Below are 16,403 nucleotides of genomic sequence, written 5' to 3'. Positions count from 1 at the left end.
CAGCTTCCTGTGGGCACATGGGAGATAAAGGGAAAGGACTTAACACGACCAGGTTGGCTGCTGCTTGTGGCCTGACTCTCACAGAGCAATGGTGGCTCTGGAGTCGGCGTGGTTAGAAACTGGCACCGACAGGCCAGAAAACTTACAGATAGAGGTGGGGAAAGAATTTAGCCATCTAAATTAAAAAATAGAGACTGCTATGGTCTCTCTCCAATGTGCCATGGCACAGGACACTTGGACTTTCTCTGGCTTTGTTTTGGTTGCTGTCATGGACCAGGTTGCATGGTGGGTAATGGTGATCATGGTTTTCCATGCTTTCTCTACAGAAGATCAGGGAGAGACGGGGGAGAAAGCCAAGGGTTGGAGCACTAAGGTACAGGCAGGCAAAATGGAGGAAGGAACAAAACTCTTCCTGATAGAGAATGGAAACTTGACAGCAGTTGCAGCTCAGGGCTCTCTGGATACACGATGCCTGTCAGCTGTTTCTGGAAAGGGCCCAGCTAAATGCTGTAACAACCACTAAATTCAAAAAAGGATGGACAGAGCTGCTATGTCACAGTAAGAGATGGGACAACTGGCCCCAAACTTAGACTTTTCTTTTGCTTCCCATTACTATGGGATGAGTTTATTAAAATACAAATTTCCAAGACAAAATGTAAATCTACATGCTTATATTTAGATGTGTACATGTATATAGTAACCCTAAATAAAGCATTTGCAAGCAATGTTAACATCCTGGTGACATGCTTCCAAAGACTTAATTGCTTTTTTTATTTTTTTATTTTTTTTTGGTTTTTCGAGACAGGGTCTCTCTGTGTATCCTTGGCTGTCGTAGACTAGCTCTGTAGACCAGGCTGGCCTCGAACTCACAGCGATCCGCCTGCCTCTGCCTCCCGAGTGCTGGCATTAAAGGCGTGCACCACCACACCCGGCTATCAAGACTTAACTGCTTTAAAGTTCCATGTTATAAAGACACTTAAGTAAAAGGCAAAAATGAAGAATTAACATGATCTTTGCAGTGTCAGTATTACTCCAAAAAAACTTCCTATCCCCTTTAGAATAAAACCATGCATTTGTTCATTCTAGAATGACATGTAAGAGGACAGTGCTGTCACCATAAAGGACTCACAAACCACACTGTATATCCCGTGAGGTCCATAACCACTGAACATAAGCAGCAGCGATGGTCCCTGGTGCCTGTCTGTGTAGCCTTGGCTGTCCTGGACTCACCTTGTAGACCAGGCTGGCCTCGAACTCACAGCGATCCGCCTGCCTCTGCCTCCTGAGTGCTGGGATTAAAGGTGTGTGCCACCACTGCACATCTTTTTCAAGCTCTCTTAACTGTATCACAGATACTCATTTGCTGTAGTGTGATTTAGGGAAAGAAAAAAAAAAGTGGATTTGGCACAGACATGTTAATAGGGTAACAAGGTTTCCCTAAACAAAACTTTATCCTCCACATAGAATCCAAATTTGCCAACCACCTGTGGCAGGTAATGGGTCTCAGCAACACCGTCATTAGCACACGTGGAAAGCTGAAACTCTGGAACATGTATTACCCTCAGCTGCAGAGTTTATCAAAGATGTATTCTAAAATCCATGGGTTTGCAGGACATGATGGCACAGCCTTTAATCCCAGCCTTCTATTAACTTCTCCTCTGCTGAGGCTAAAGTGGAGAGTCTCCAGCATACTAGGCTGGGTATGCTATTGTGGAGATATAACCCCAGCCCCTCACAGGTCCCTATCACTGAGCCACAACCCCAACTCCTCACCGGGGAGTCTAGGAAGGGGCTCCCCCACTGAGCGATGTTCCTTCTCCCTCACTGGGGGAGTCTAGGGAGGTGCTCTACCACTGAGCCACGCCCCCAGGCTATCAGTGTGGGATCTAGGAAAATCCTCTGCCCCTGAGCAGAGCCTTGAAGGCATATCCTGAACTAGTGCAGCACTAAAGCAAGAAAGGCCATGTCCTGAGAAACGGCCTTTCCCCTCAAGGAAATACACCTTGTTACATAGATGGCTTATATATGCACTTGTACACACACACACACACATCTATAATAGGGTCTTAGGACCTCTTCTGGGATGCAGATATCCATGCAATTACAGCATTCATAAACATAAAATAAATATATAAACATTCTTTTGTTAAGAGTCCCAGCACAACATACTAGGCTCTGCCACTGTCTCTAGACACTAAATAGACGTGAGGCTGGGATTTAACAAAGACACATTGGGCAGGCTGAGCCCAAGTGTGGAAACCCACCCTCTGGGTATCAACATACTAGTTTTAAAGTTTTCAGTGTGTGTGTTGTGTGTGTGTGTGTGTGTGTGTGTGTGTGTGTGTGTGTGTGTGCACTTAAGTGTTTATATGATTCATCAGTTTAGCAAGGTGTATTTGCTTCAGGGGAAAAGCAGTTTCTCAGGAGATGGCCTTTCTTTCTTTATTTCTGGGCTTGTTTGAGATCTACTTTCAAGGCTCTGCTGTTCCTCAAAGTCACAGTGACTTTAGGCTTAGGACAATGAATGGCGATTTGCAGGTCCCATTTGGAGGGCTGTGTAGTGAGACCCTGTTTCAGGAAGCCTAACACTTGTCAGGTGATGGTGGTGGAAGCCTTTAATGCCAGCACTCAGGAGGAAGAGTCAGGGGGACCTCTGTGAGGCTGAGGCCAGCCTGGTCTACAGAGCCAATTTTAGGACATCTAGAATTACACAGAGAGACCGTCTGCTTTAAAAATAAAAAAGCCCAAACAAACAAACAAAACCTGTTGTTTTGGGTAACATGTGTGTAGAGCCTGCAGCTCTGTAAGAAGACCCTGATTTGGATCCCAGCATCCACATGGTGGCTCACGGTGGTTTGTAAATTCAATCCCAGGGCATCCCGTGCCCTCTGTGGGCACCAGAACACAGGAAACACAGAGACTCAGACACAAATAGAAAGTAGCAGCTGGTGGAGCTGCCAGAGACTGAGGTGAATCATCACGGGCTTCAGTTTTCCCAGGTAAAAAGTTCTCTTGGGCCCCTATGGCTGTGCCCACTAGATTGCCTCCCCACCTCAGTAACCACTGCCCTGTGTCCACAGGCTGTGGGGGAAGCGTTCTGAATTCCACCATCATGTCTGTCTTTGGGATATTAGTTGCCATTGCCAGAATCTGTACCAAAGGGTCCTCACATGGCTGTGTTCAAGGCTGCAGAGGCAGTCCCTGCATCTTCCTGTGCCTGTGGCTGAGTTCCTGGGAGACAGGACTGTGGGAAACCAGATTTCAGATTCTTGAAACATATATTATCTGGGCACCTGTCTATCTATTTGATATGTGGATAAATTTTTCTCTCTCTCAGTCTCTGTGTGTGTATGTATGTATATATGCTTATGATTTTTTTAAAAATAGAGTCTCATGTACGGCTGTCTGTCCTGGAACTCTGTATGTGGACCAATTCTGCTTGGAATACACGGACGTTTCTCTGCATCTGCCTCTCAAGTGCTGGCATTAGAAGTGAGTTCGAGGCCAGCCTGGTCTACAAAGTGAGTCCAGGACAGCCAGCGCTACACAGAGAGACCCTGTCTCAAAAAAACCAAAACCAAACAAACAAACAAAACAGGAAGTGAGCCCTGTGGGGCCTGGCTGTCAGGGTTACTTTAGAAACAGGGGAGCACGCAGCAGGCTGGCTTCAAACATTCAGTGTTGGTGACGCTGGCCTCAAACTGGTTCTTCTACCTCCACATGCAAGATGTTGGGATTCCAGGCCAACACCACTGTGCCTCGTTTGTAACTTTGTTTTAACTCTTGCTGGGGCTCAGGTGAGCTGTATTTTAGTGGCTCCCACTTTCACTGTATGAAGTGACACCTGGAGTCCTAGGTATTGATTTCACGTTGAAAAACAGAATTTTTTGGCTAAGAGGTTTTTTTTTGGGGGGGGGGTGGTTCACCATGTCATGAACTGCCTAAATTGATTTTTTTTTCTTTCCTTTTCTTTTTTTCTTACTTTCCCCCCATGAGGCATGGTCTCTGTATGTAGCCGTGGCTGTCCTGGAACTCACTTTGTAGATACCTTCTCTTTATTATGTTTTAACTGAAAAAAAAAAATCTTCGACAGAATGTGTGTGTGTGTGTGTGTGTGTGTGTGTAGTGCTGTGAGTGTCAGTATTTGGGTTCTACCTGTTTGAGAAACGGTGTCTGGTTTGCTGCTGTGGACATCAGGATAGCCAGCCTGAGAGTTGTCAGTTCTTCGGCCTCCACCTCTCATGTCTAGAAGTGCTTGGGCCACACATGGATCCACATACTGTATCCATGTGTATATAGGTTCTGAGGACCCTCCCACATTGTGACATTCCCAAGTTCCCTCTATTTTATTTAACAAAATTAATTGTATTTGGACATTTTAATGTGTGGGGGGGGGGCAGGGGGTTGGATTTCCTGTGTTCTTGAAGACCAGAAGAGTGTAAGGGTTCTCTGAGTCAGAAGTCATGGGTGCTGGAAACCACACAGGACTCGTTTCCAAGAGCAGAACACGATCTATACTGGGGCCCTTAGAGCTAAATGTTGTGAACAGGCTCATGTGGGAGCTGGGGACAGCACTGAGGTCATCTGTAAGAGCAGCAGGGCTCTTAGCCACAGAGCCATCTCTACAGTCCCATGAGATATTCAATGTACCCTTAAAAATATATTTAGCCAGGTGGTGGTGGCACACGCCTTTAATCCCAGCACTTGGGAGACAGAAGCAGACAAATCTCTGAGGTTGAGGCCAGATTGGTCTACAAAGTGAGTCCAGGACACAGAGAAACAACAACAACAACAAAAAGACACGTGTCACCACCCTTTGTCTCCTCTCTCTCTCACATTCTCCCTCCCACTCTTCTTTCTTTCCTTTGTTCCTTCTTTCTCCTTTTTGATGTGGGTGAGACAGAGTCTCTCTCTCTTTCTCCTTTTTTAGTTCTTTTGTTTTTGTTTTTGTTTTTTCCCCGAGACAGGGTTTCTCTGTGTAATCTGTCCTGAACTCGGTTTGTAGACCAGGCTGGCCTTGAACTCCCATAAATCCACCTGCCTCTGCTGGGATTAAAGGTGGGCACCACCACATGCATGCCTGGTGCCTGGGTGGGAAACAAGCTCTAAAGCAGTGAGCTCTACTTCCAGAATTACTGAAATTTAGATAAAACCCCAATTCAGCCTAGAATTAGAACTGGCTGCCTTTTATCCCAGCCCTAAGGAGGTAGAGGCAGATGGATCTCTTTGAGTTAAAGGCCAGCAAGGTCTGCAAAGTGACTTCAAGACCAGCCAAGAGACAGAAAAACTCTGTCTGGAACAAAACAAAACAACAAAAAACCATAAAAACAAGCTCTGTGAGTTTGAAACCAGCCTGCTCTACCAAGCAAGTCCAGAACAGTGAAGGCTACACGGAGAAACCTTGTCTTGACAAACAGAACAAAACAACAATAACAAAACAAAGAAAAACCAATCGCAATAAAACCCACCAAGCCAAAACTGGTTCTGTATTGTTTGCAATGGAATAGATTTCTCCTCCTGGATTAGGGCGGGGTGTGGAGTGGCCTGAGGATGGAGACACTATAAATGGCCAAGTCCTGCAAGGAGGAGCTCACGGTCTCTGAGGATCCGGAGCATACGACCCATCCAGGAGCAAACCCCAGGGAGGGACACACGGATGCCCCGTGAGTAAAGCGCAGAGCCAGGCTTGGGGTGCAGACGGCTGTGGCTGTGACAAAGATGGGAGGTGTCCAACTTCTCCTGGGGCCCCAAGCTAGGTCCCATGGGGGCCACAGATTTCTTTCTCCCTACCCTGCACAACTTCTGGTAGTGTGCTGTCACACGCTGCTTCTTTTTCCTACTGAGTCTAGAGCCCATGGTGTGGCCTGTGTAAGGAGGAGTCCGCGGCTGAGCCGTGCTCCAGCCCTCTGCTCCATATTATAATTAATACCATCTGCTCAATATTATAATTAATACCAGTTTGTGTCTGTGAGAGTGGGATATGGCGTCTTCCCGGAGACCAGAAGAGGGTGAGGGGTCCCCGAGGCAGGAGTCGTGGGTCCTGAGAACCACACAGTACTCGTTTCCAAGAGCAGAACACGATCTATACTGGGGCCCTTGGAGCTAAACGTTGTGAACAGGTTCCTGTGGGAGCTGGGGACAGCACTGAGGTCATCTGTAAGAGCAGCAGGGCTCTTAGCCACAGAGCCATCTCTACAGTCCCATGAGATATTCAATGTACCCTTAAAAATATATTTAGCCAGGTGGTAGTGACACACGCCTTTAATCCCAGCACTTGGGAGACAGAAGCAGGCAAATCTCTTGAGTTTGAGGCCAGATTGGTCTACAGAGAAACCCTGTCTCTGAACAACCAAAAGAGGAAAAACAAAACCAAACCAAAACAACAACAACAACAAAAAACCATGTGTCACCATCACTTGTCTCCTCTTTCAGTCTCTCTCTCATCCCCCCCTTTTGTTCTTTTTCTCTTTTTTGATGTGGGTGAGACAGAATCTCTCTGTCTGTCTCTCTGTCTTTGTCTCTGTCTTTCTGTCTTTGTCTCTGTCTCTCTGTCTCTCTGTCTCTGTCTCTGTCTCTCTCTCTCTCTCTCTCTCTCTGTCTCTGTCTCTCTCTCCCTCCTCTGTGTTTTTTGAGACAGCGTTTCTCTTTGTAATCTATCCTGGCCTCACTTTGTAGACCAGGCTGAGTTTGAAGTGACATAAATCCGCCTGCCTCTGCCTCCAAGTGCTGGGATTAAAGGTGTGCCCCGCCACGCCCGGCTCGGGACAGAGTCTCTATGTAGCCCTGAGTGTCCTGGAACATCCTCTGTAGACCAGTCTGGCCTACACACACAAATATACATATGTACATACATATGTACACAGAAGCCTGCTTCTGCTTCCTGAGTGCTGGCATTAACCATGCGTGTCACAACGCCCTGCCAACTGACTAGAGGACTGTGTGAAACCAGATTTCAGATTCTGGAAATATATATTATCTGGGCACCTGTCCAGATACGTGGATATGTGGATAAATATATATGTGCCTGCTTGTGTGTACATATGTATGTATGTATGTATATTTATGTGTTTTTTTTAAATAGAGTCTCAGTTGGGCGTGGTGGCACATGCCTTTAATCCCAGCACTCGGGAGGCAGAGGCAGGTGGATCACTGTGAATTCAAGGCCAGCCTGGTCTACAAAGCGAGTCCAGGACAGCCAAGGCTACACAGAGAAACTCTGTCTCGAAAAACCAAAAAATAAAAATAAAATAAAATAAATAAAATAGAGTCTCATGTGTGGCTGTCTGTCCTGGAACTCTGTATGTAGACCAATCCTGCTTGGAATACACAGAGATTCCTCTGCGTCTGCCTCTCAAGTGCTGGCGTTAGAAGTGTGCCCTGCAGGGCCTGGCTGTCAGGGTTACTTTAGAAATGGGAGCATGCAGCAGGCTGGCTTCAAACATTCAGTGTTGGTGAAGCTGGCCTCAAACTGGTTCTGCTACCTCCACCTGGACGATATTGGGATTACAGGCCCACACCACCATGCCTTTTTTTTTTTTTTTTTTTTTTTTTGTAATTTTGTTTTAACTCTTCTTGGGGCTCAGGTGAGTTGTAGTTTAGAGGCTCCTGATTTCACTGTATGAAGTAACTCCTGGAGTCCTAGGTATTGACTTCACCTTGAAAAACAGATTTTTTTTTTGGCTTAAGAGTGGTTTTTCTGGGTTCACTGTGTTATGAACCTCTTAAATTCATTTTTTTACTTTCTTTCCTTTTTTCTCTTTCTTTTTCCCCCTGAGGCATGGTCTCTGTTTGTAGCCTTGGCTGTCCTGGAACTCAATTTCCTGAGATTAAAGTAGTGTGCTATCATAACACTCAGCATTTTTTATTTTTTAAATTTATTTAAAAATTTTTAAATGTTCACAACTTAAAAAAAAAAAGATTTCCTTTATTAAGTATACAGTGCTCTGCCTGCATGTACACATGCTGCCAGAAGAGGGCACCAGATCACTTTATTGATGGTTGTGAGCCACCTTGTAGTTGCTGGGAACTGAACCCAGGACCTCTGGAAGGGCAGCCAATGATCTTAACCTCTGAGCCATCTCTCCAGACCTAAACTCAGCATTTTAAATTTTTCTTTAATAATCCAACCCAACAAAAAGGAACTCATGTTTTGAGGAAATAGCATTTGAGGATAGAATGCTGCCTACTGTATTATTTATAAATAAACACCCTTTGTACAGATCAAAAACAAAAACAAAAACGAAGGAAAATGTTCTTGTCTCCTCCGTGAACAGGAAAGCCAGTGCGCGATGAAGGATTCTGGACTATAATCAGTCTTGAGCAACACTTGGCACTGCAAGATGCCTTCTACAGGACCATGTTCCCAGACCTACAGGAAATCCAGCAACTGGCCTCAAGACTCCAGCTAAAGGACATGGTAGTGGAGGTTGGTGCCTGGGTGTGTCTCAGGGTAGTCAGCTAGCCCAGGGCCTCCTGTGGGCTTTGCTTTCTTCTAGTCATGTAAAGTTGTAAATTTAGCCAGGCGTGGTGGCACATGCCTTTTATCCAGCACTCGGAAGGCAGAGGCAGGTGGATCGCTGTGAGTTCGAGGCCAGTCAGATGTACAGGCTCCACGACAGCCAAGGCTACACAGAGAGACCCTGTCTCAAAAAACTAAAAAAAAAAAATGTACATTTTTCATGTGTATGTGTGCATGCTTTCTCTATCTGTGCACCATGTGCATGCCTGGTGCCCAGTGAGGCTAGAAGGGGCTGTCCTATCCCATGGAAGCCGAGGTACAGGTGGTGGGTGCTGGGAATGGAACCTGGATCCTCTGCAAGATCAGCAAGTGCTCTTAACCACTAAGCCATCTCTCCAGTTCCATCCCCTTTTTATTTCATGAGCGAGCATCTCACAGATCTAAGGCTAGCCTTTTATTTATTTGTTTTTTGAGGTTGGGATTCTCTGTGCAGCCTGGCTGTCCTAGAACTCACTCTGTAGTCTAGGCTGGCCTGGAACCCACAGAAATGTGCCTGCCTCTGCCTCACAATGGCTGGGATTAAAAGCATGTGCCAACGTCACCCGGCTCTAAGGCCTGGCTTGATCTCAGGGTATTCCTGCTGTCACCTCCCAAAGTGCTGCGTTACAGGCATATGCCCATGTTTCACTGTCAATGCTGCATTGATATGACTGTATTACGGATGTGGGGTCTCACTGTGCAGCCTTGGATGGCCTGGAACTTGCTATGTAGGTCAGGCTGGCTTGTGCATTTGTCTCCTAAGTGATAGTAGTACAAGTGGCTGCACTTTTTAAAATCAAATAATTCCTGTTTGTTGACCGTGGCGTTGTCCAGGAATGGATGCTAGAGAGGAATGAGCTTTGTCTTTTCTTTTCTTTTTTTAAAGATGTGGTTATTTATTATGTATACAGTGCTCTGCCTGCATGTACACCCGCAGGCAAGAAGAGGGCGCCAGATCTCATTGTAGATGGTTGTGAGCCACCATGTGGTTGCTGGGAATCGAACTCAGGACCTCTGGAGGAGCACACAGTGCTCCCAACCTCTGACCCATTTCTCTAGCTCCTGAGTTGTTTATTTGCTTACCCACCAACTTTATTCAGACACACGGAGACTCCCTAGAGGGTTACACATACCAGCTGTGCAGTGTGAAGGCAAGCCTGACTTGAGGCCAACAGGGCTCAGTGGGAATCTTTGTTTCCCTCTCTCTCTCTCTTCCTCTTTCCTTCTTTCCTTCCTTCCCTTCTTTTTATTCTTTCTTGTTCTGTTCCCTGCACACTGTGTTTTTCTATCCCTGACGGCCTTGGAACTCACTCTGTAGACCAGTCTGGCCTTGAACTCAGGGATCTACCTGCCTCTGCCTCCTGAATCCAGGATTTAAAGGCATGCCCCACTATGGACTGGCTAGGGCCCTTTCTTAGAGGAGCTGGTTCCTGTCTTCTCCTGTGTTGTATTGATAAAACAAAGCACGTGGGAGTAGGTTGCTTTTTTATTTTTACTATTTATTTATTTTCTATTGTTTCCTTTTATTTGGGACAGAGTCATATTTAGCCTGGGCTAGCCTCACACTTGCATAGCTGAGGATGGCCCTGAACTCCTGCCTCTTCTGCCTCTATTTCCCATGAACTGGGCTACTGGAGTAGGCCACCACACAGGGCTCAGAATATTGTCCTTGACAGTCCAGAGCCATCTTTTCTTACTGTCTTGTGATCTAGGGTGGGAGCACCCTGTCTGCTCCAGCCACCGACAGAGTCTCAAATCATCTACCTCAGGGACCAAGGACAGGGAGGCTGAAGGAGCATATTAAATATCTGTGAGAGATTAGTACCCTGCTTTCTCACCTGAGGATGGGACATTTCTCCTCTGGACTCATCACTTTATTATCCAACTCTTTGGCTAAATAAAGGTAATGGTGTTAGTTGATGGCCTTGACTTTCAAAAAGTCCTGGGTTCTATCCCTAGCACAGACTATACTGGCCCTGTCTCAAAAACTGAGTGAAAGATAAATGTCTGGGGCTGGGGAGGTGGTTCAGTGGTTAAGGGCCATGACTGTTCCTGTGACGGCAAGAGTTCAATTCCCCAGCACTGGCCTGGTGGCTCAGAGCCACCTGTATATCCAGCTAGAGGTGCCCTAATGTCCCCTTCTCCTCTCTATAGGCACTGCAACCAGGTGCACCGAAGTGCAACTAAAAATAACAATGAAAAAATATCTGTGTGACAGCATCCGTGTTATACATTAGCCCTTGGTAGGCAGAGGCAGACACAACTTTGTGTTAGAGGCCAGCTTCGTCTACATAGTGATTTCCAGAACAGACAGGTTTACACAGAGAAACCCTGTCTCAAAAATCAAAAACAGGGAGGCAGAGGCAGGCAGATCGCTCTGAGTTTGGGGGCCAGCCTGGTCTACAAAGTGAGTCCAGGACAGCCAAGGCCACACAGAGAGACTCTGTCTAGAAAAACCAAAAATAAGAAAAAAACACAAAACAAAACAAAAGCAAAAACAAAACCATATAAAAATTTATTATATATATTAAGTATATAAATTAAAGCTCCTTAGAAATGATGAATCATTTCTTTTTCTTTCCTTTTTTTTGGGGGTGGTGGTTCTCACGACAGGGTTTCTCTGTGTAGCCTTGACTGTCCTGGACTCGCTTTGTAGACCAGTCTGGCCTCAAACTCACAACAATCCACCTGCCTCTGCCTCCCAAGTGCTAGGATTAAAGGCATCTGCCACCACCGCCTAGCTTGATGAATCATTTCTTAAAAAGATGAAAACTATCCTTTCTCTCAGGAATGGTTTAAGTGTTATCGAGACCTAGTGATGACAAATATGACAGAAAATCAGAGGAGTTCATTTCTGAGAATATTCAAGGAGGCCACGCAAATGAGAGGAGCACCCTCCTCCCAGACCATGCCAATGATGGGTGCCTCATCCAACCAGGCCATGACACCGATGCCTGCATCATCCAACCAGGCCATGCCAGTGATGGATGCATCACCCAACCAGGCCATGCCAGTGATGGATGCATCACCCAACCAGGCCATGCCAGTGATGGATGCATCATCCAACCAGGCCATGCCACTGATGGAGTCATCATCCAAACAGTCCATGTCAGTGATGGAGACATCATCCAAACAGGCCAAGCTAATGAGAGGAACATCATCCAACCAGACTATGCCAGTTATGGATGCATCATCCAGCTTGGCTGCACCAGAGAGAACAGCATCCTCCACCCAGCCTAAGACACAGAGAGGAACATTATTCAAAGAAGCCAGACCACAGAGAAGAGCACCATCCAACCAGGCCATGCAAGTTATGGATGCTTCATCCAGCCGGGCTGCAGCAGAGACAGTAGCATCAGCCAGCCAGCCTAAGCCAGGGAGAGGAACATTGTTCCGAGCCAAACCACAGAGAAGAGCATCATCCAAGCAGACTAAGACAAGGAGAGGAGACCTACACAAGCTAGGGGAAGAGCGTGAGAGCCCAGCACCTTTAGGAGAAGGTGCAGGAGAGGAAGAGGATGGACAGAATCCACAGAAGAGAAGAAAGCACGTGCCTGGGACCTTGGATGGGAGGGAGAGTAACTGATAGTGGGATAATAGGTTAATTATCATGTTCAGCTCTGTGCTTAACTTTTAATGACTCATTGCCTTAATGTGTAATTATCTGGAGGATATTATTGATTAACAGTAAAGGAGGTTTTATTAAACATATGACTGAATATTCATTATTAATAGTAATAAAAAAGTGGTTAAACATGGGGCTTGATTTGAGAAGACTTGAGTGAAAGGCAGTCTCTTATCCAAAGAACGGAAGCTGAAAACCGAACTACGTCTGAATGAAAAACTGTCTCCCACACGTCTCTTTAAGAGAGACTCTTCTTCGCCGGGCATGGTGGCGCACGCCTTTAATCCCAGCACTCAGGAGGCAGAGGCAGGTGGATCGCTGTGAGTTCGAGGCCAGCCTGGTCTAACAAAGTGAGTCCAGGACAGTCAAGGCTACACAGAGAAACCCTGTCTTGAAAAACCAAAAACCAAAACCAAACAAACAAACAAAAGAGAGACTCTTCTTCTCACCCACAGACAAAGGCAGCTTCCTGTGGGCACATGGGAGATAAAGGGAAAGGACTTAACACACCCAGCTTGGCTGCTGCTTCTGGCTTGACTCTTACAGAGCAATGGTGGCTCCAGAGGCGGCATGGTTAGAAACTGGAACCAAGAGGCCAGAAAACTTACAAGTAGAGATGGGGGATGAAATTTGCCATCTAAATTAAAAAATAGAGACTGCTATGGTCTCTCTCCATGGAGCCATGGCAAAGGACACTTGGACTTTCTCTGATTTTGTTTTGGTTGCTGTCATGGACCAGGTTGCATGGTGGGTAATGGTGATCATGGTTTTCCATGCTTTCTCTACAGAAGATCAGGGAGACGGGAGAGAAAGCCAAGGGATGGAGCACTAAGGCACAGGCAGGCAAAATGGAGGAAGGAACAAAACTCTTCCTGATAGAGAATGGAAACTTGACAGCAGTTGCAGCTCAGGTCTGTCTGGATACAAGATGCCTGTCAGCTGTTTCTGGAAAGGGACCAGCTATATGCTGAAACAACCACTAAATTCAAAAAAGTATGCACAGGGCTGCTATGTCACAGTATGAGATGGGACAACTGGCCCCAAACTTAGACTTTTCTTTTGTTTCCCATTACTATGGGTAGAGTTTATTAAAATACAAATTTCCAAGACAAAATGTAAATCTACATGCTTATATTTAGATGTGTACATGTATATAGTAACCCTAAATAAAGCATTTGCAAACAATGCTGACATCCTGGTGACATGCTTCCAAAGACTTAATTGCTTTTTTTTTTCTTTTTTTTTGGTTTTTCGAGACAGGGTTTCTCTGTGTAGCCTTGGCTCTCCTAGACTCGCTCTGTAGACCCGGCTGGCCTCGAACTCACAGCGATCCGCCTGCCCCTGCCTCCCGAGTGCTGGGATTAAAGGCGTGCACCACCACGACCGGCTATCAAAGACTTAACTGCTTTAAAGATCCATGTTATAAAGTCACTTAAGTAAAAGGCAAAAATGAAGAATTAACATGATCTTTGCAGTGTCAGTATTAGTCCAAAAAAACTTCCTATCCCCTTTAGAATAAAACCATGCATTTGTTCATTCTAGAATGACATGTAAGAGGACAGTGCTGTCACTATAAAGGACTCACAAACCACGCTGTATATCCCATGAGGTCCATAACTCTGAACATAAGCAGCAGTGATGGTCCCTGGTGCATGTCTGTGTAGCCTTGGGTGTCCTGGACTCACCTTGTAGACCAGGCTGGCCTCGAACTCACAGCGATCCGCCTGCCTCTGCCTCTGAGTGCTGGGATTAAAGTTGTGTACCACCACTGCACATCTTTTTCAAGCTCTCTTAACTGTATCACAGATAGTCACCTGCTGTAGTGTGATATAGGGAAAGAAAAAAAAAAGTGGACCTGGCACAGACATGCTAATAGGTTAACAAGGTTTCCCTAAACAAAACTTTATCCTCCACATAGAATCCAAATCTGCCAACCACCTGTGGCAGGTAAGGGGCCTCAGCATCACCGTCATTAGCACTCGTGGAAAGCTGAAACTCTGGAACATGTATTACCCTCAGCTGCAGAGTTTATCAAGGTTTTATTCTAAAATCCATGGGTTTGCAGGACATGATGGCACAGCCTTTAATCCCAGCCTTCTATTAACTTCTCCTCTGCTGAGGCTAAAGTGGAGAGTCTCCAGCATACTAGGCTGGGTATGCTATTGTGGAGATATAACCCCAGCCCCTCACAGGGCCCTATCACTGAGCCACAACCCCAACTCCTCACAGGGGAGTCTAGGAAGGGGCTCCCCACTGAGCCATGTCCCTTCCCCCTCACTGGGGGAGTCTAGGGAGGTGCTCTCCCACTGAGCCACGCCCCCAGGCTGTCAGTGTGGGCTCTAGGAGAATCCTCTGCCCCTGAGCAGAGCCTTGAAGGCAGATCCTGAACTAGTGCAGCACTAAAGCAAGAAAGACCATGTCCTGAGAAACGGCTTTTCCCCTCAAGGAAATACACCTTGTTACATAGATGGCTTATATATGCACTCGTGTACACACACACACACACACACACACACACACACACACACACATCTATAATAGGGTCTTAGGACCTCTTCTGGGATGCAGATATCCATGCAATTACAGCATTCATAAACACAAAATAAATATATAAACATTCTTTTGTTAAGAGTCCCAGCACAACACACTAGGCTCTGCCACTGTCTCTAGACACTAAATAGAGGTGAGGCTGGGATTTAACACAGACACATTGGGCAGCCTGAGCTCAAGGGTGGAAACCCACCCTCTGGGTATCAACATACTAGTTTTAAAGTTTTCAGTGTGTGTGTGTGTGTGTGTGTGTGTGTGTGTGTGTGTGTGTGTGTGCACTTAAGTGTTTATATGATTCATCAGTTTAGCAAGGTGTATTTCCTTCAGGGGAAAAGCAGTTTCTCAGGAGATGGCCTTTCTTTCTTTAGTTCTGGGCTTGTTTGAGATCTACTTTCAAGGCTCTGCTGTTCCTCAAAGTCACAGTGACTTCAGCCTCAGGACAAGGACTGGCGATTTGCAGTTGCCATTTGGAGGGCTGTGTAGTGAGACCCTGTTTCAGGAAGCCTAACACTTGTCAGGTGATGGTGGTGGAAGCCTTTAATGCCATCACTCAGGAGGAAGAGTCAGGGGGACTTCTGTGAGGCTGAGGCCAGCCTGGTCTACAGAGCCAATTTTAGGACATCTAGAATTACACAGAAAGACCGTCTGCTTAAAAAAAAAAAAAGCCCTAGCAAACAAACCAAACCTGTTGTTTACGGTGACATGTGTGTAGAGCCTGCAGCTCTGTAAGAAGACCCTGGTTTGGATCCCAGCATCCACATGGTGGCTCACGGTTGCTTGTAATTTCAATCCCAGGGGATCCCGTGCCCTCTGTGGGCACCAGAACACAGGAAACACAGAGACTCAGACACACATAGAAAGTAGCCGCTGGTGGAGCTGCCAGAGGCTGAGGTGAATCATCACGGGCTTCAGTTTTCCCAAGTAAAAGTTCTCTTGGGGACCCTGTGGCTGTGCCCACTAGATTGCCTCCCCATCTCAGTAACCGCTGCCCTGTGTCCACAGGCTGTGGGGGAAGCGTTCTGAATTCCACCATCATTTCTGGTTGGGATATTAGTTGCCATTGCCAGAATCTGTACCAAAGGGTCCTCCCATGGCTGTGTTCAAGGCTGCAGAGGCAGTTCCTGCATCTTCCTGTGCCTGTGGCTGAGTTCCTGGGAGACAGGACTGTGGGAAACCAGATTTCAGATTCAGGAAATATATATTATCTGGGCACCTGTCCATCTACTTGATATGTGGATAAATTTCTCTCTCTCTCTGTCTCTCTCTGTGTCTCTGTGTCTCTGTCTATGTCTCTGTCTCTGTCTCTGTCTCTGTCTCTGTCTCTCTCTCTCTCTCTCTCTCACTGTGTGTGTGTGTGTGTATGTATGTATGTATGCTTATGATTTTTTTTTAAAATAGAGTCTCATGTACGGCTGTCTGTCCTGGAACTCTGTATGTGGACCAATTCTGCTTGGAATATACGGACGTTTCTCTGCATCTGCCTCTCAAGTGCTGGCATTAGAAGTGAGTTCGAGGCCAGCCTGGTCTACAAAGTGAGTCCACGACAGCCAGCACTACACAGAGAGACCCTATCTCAAAAAAACCAAACCAAAACAAACAAACAAAACAGGAAGTGAGCCCTGCAGGGCCTGGCTGTCAGGGTTACTTAGAAACAGGGGAGCACGCAGCAGGCTGGCTTCAAACATTCAGTGTTGGTGACGCTGGCCTCAAACCTGTCCTGCTACCTCCACA

At 46.3% G+C, this 16,403-nt stretch overlaps 1 long non-coding RNA gene across 1 annotated transcript; it reads left to right on the top strand.

Annotated features, from left to right (window-relative positions):
• Positions 1 to 5,580: 5,580 nt before the first annotated feature.
• LOC311591029 lies at positions 5,581 to 11,961 on the top strand. Its single transcript, XR_014777013.1, has 3 exons — positions 5,581 to 5,663; positions 8,274 to 8,425; positions 11,286 to 11,961. It is a non-coding gene; the product is annotated as an uncharacterized lncRNA (long non-coding RNA).
• Positions 11,962 to 16,403: the final 4,442 nt, after the last annotated feature.

This window comes from Acomys minous (genome assembly GCF_964271855.1).
Source record: "Acomys minous genome assembly, chromosome: 20".
NCBI lineage: Eukaryota > Metazoa > Chordata > Mammalia > Rodentia > Muridae > Acomys > Acomys minous.
This window is presented reverse-complemented; position numbering and strand designations above follow the sequence as displayed.